The 764-nt window shown below is 41.1% G+C and overlaps 1 non-coding gene across 1 annotated transcript; it reads right to left on the bottom strand.

Annotated features, from left to right (window-relative positions):
• Positions 1–375: 375 nt before the first annotated feature.
• Positions 376–483, bottom strand: LOC130937934 (small nucleolar RNA R71). Its single transcript, XR_009069124.1, has one exon. It is a non-coding gene; the product is annotated as a small nucleolar RNA R71 (small nucleolar RNA).
• Between the last annotated feature and the right edge of the window lie 281 nt (positions 484–764).

Here is a 764-nt window from a genome sequence, read left to right on the forward strand (position 1 = left end):
AATGCAAGGAAGGTGCTGGGTGACTTTACTGCACCTACTCCCGACTTCTATGGGAGAAGCATCTCTATCCCTGCCATTGGAGCAAACAACTTTGAGCTTAAGCCTCAACTAGTTTCTCTAATGCAACAGAATTGCAAGTTCCACGGACTTCCATTGGAAGATCCTCATCAGTTTTTAGCTGAATTCTTGCAAATTTGTGACACTGTCAAGACTAATGGGGTTGACCCTGAGGTCTATAGACTTATGCTATTCCCTTTTGCTGTAAGAGACAGAGCTAGAATATGGTTGGACTTACAACCTAAAGACAGCCTAAACTCTTGGGAAAAGCTAGTCAATGCCTTCTTGGCAATGTTCTTTCCACCTCAAAAATTGAGTAAGCTTAGAGTGGAAGTCCAAACCTTCAGACAGAAGGAAGGAGAATCCCTCTATGAAGCTTGGGAAAGATACAAACAATTGATCAGAAAATGTCCTTCTGACATGCTTTCTGAATGGAGCATCATAGGTATTTTCTATGATGGACTCTCTGAACTATCCAAGATGTCTTTGGATAGCTCTGCTGGAGGATCTCTTCATCTGAAGAAGACGCCTACAGAAGCTCAAGAACTAATTGAAATGGTTGCAAATAACCAATTCATGTACACTTCTGAAAGGAATCCTGTGAACAATGGGACGAATCAGAAGAGAGGAGTTCTTGAGATTGATACTCTGAATGCTATATTGGCTCAGAACAAGATATTGACTCAGCAAGTCAATTTGATTTCTCA

This window comes from Arachis stenosperma, chromosome 6 (genome assembly GCF_014773155.1).
Source record: "Arachis stenosperma cultivar V10309 chromosome 6, arast.V10309.gnm1.PFL2, whole genome shotgun sequence".
In the NCBI taxonomy this organism is placed as follows: Eukaryota; Viridiplantae; Streptophyta; class Magnoliopsida; order Fabales; family Fabaceae; genus Arachis; species Arachis stenosperma.